The following is an 887-nucleotide window of genomic DNA, read 5'->3' as shown; positions in this document are numbered from 1 at the left end:
TACTTCCTCTTAAAAGAGGAAGTACTATTAATACTCTGGAGTACATATTAATTTCTACATAGTAGTATTACAGTAATAGTGTTTGATTTGCTGCGTAATCGTACTACTACCGTATTTGTCGTTGATCTGTACCATGAAATATAAAACAAAAGTAATTAAATTAATGTAATTCAATCTGATCTTAACAGTAAACCACTTAAAGTACACAGTGGGATTATTTAAATACTTGTATTTGTTTCAAATTAATTACAAAGGTACGACAAAGACCGCACAAGCATTCACATGTCAATCACCGCTACTCCGTATTTCGTTGGAATTGATCCGACGAGACCGTTGTTATCGTGTGGTATTGTAGCATCGATGAGGGGCGTTAGCGAGTTTTTTAAACTGGTCTAAAGGAGGGTGTCATTTCCGGAGGCTGCGGGAAATGACGAACATAGCCATCGTTGGCGACATGAGCGAGGATAAACGTATGTGTAGACGAAGGAGTTGAGTTTTGGTGCAAGGCGACTTTGTATTTGATTCCGCTGTTCAAAACGTATACGTATGGACTTCAAATTTTGGCCGCCAGTTACGATGCTCTTTGGAAATGTATCCACTGCATTCCACGAGAATACCGTTGCGTATTTATAATATAAAATAAGTATTTCATAATTTAAGAAGATAACATCGAAATATAGCATCAAGTTAACATCAATGTTTGTCATAATTTATGACAAACAATGTTAACTACTACTCTGGTCCACAATAGCTGTCCTATTGTTTTGTCCTGATTAAAGTATATTGACCTGGCTCGAAACGTCTTGAAGTTTGTATTGGTCTCCGAAATGCAATATTGGTCGACGATATTTTTATTGTATTTTTATTCTAATGTCGACCCTACTTGA

The sequence above is a fragment of the Aphanomyces astaci genome (assembly GCF_000520075.1).
Source record: "Aphanomyces astaci strain APO3 unplaced genomic scaffold supercont1.101, whole genome shotgun sequence".
In the NCBI taxonomy this organism is placed as follows: domain Eukaryota; phylum Oomycota; class Saprolegniomycetes; order Saprolegniales; family Verrucalvaceae; genus Aphanomyces; species Aphanomyces astaci.
Note: the sequence above shows the minus strand (reverse complement) of the source record.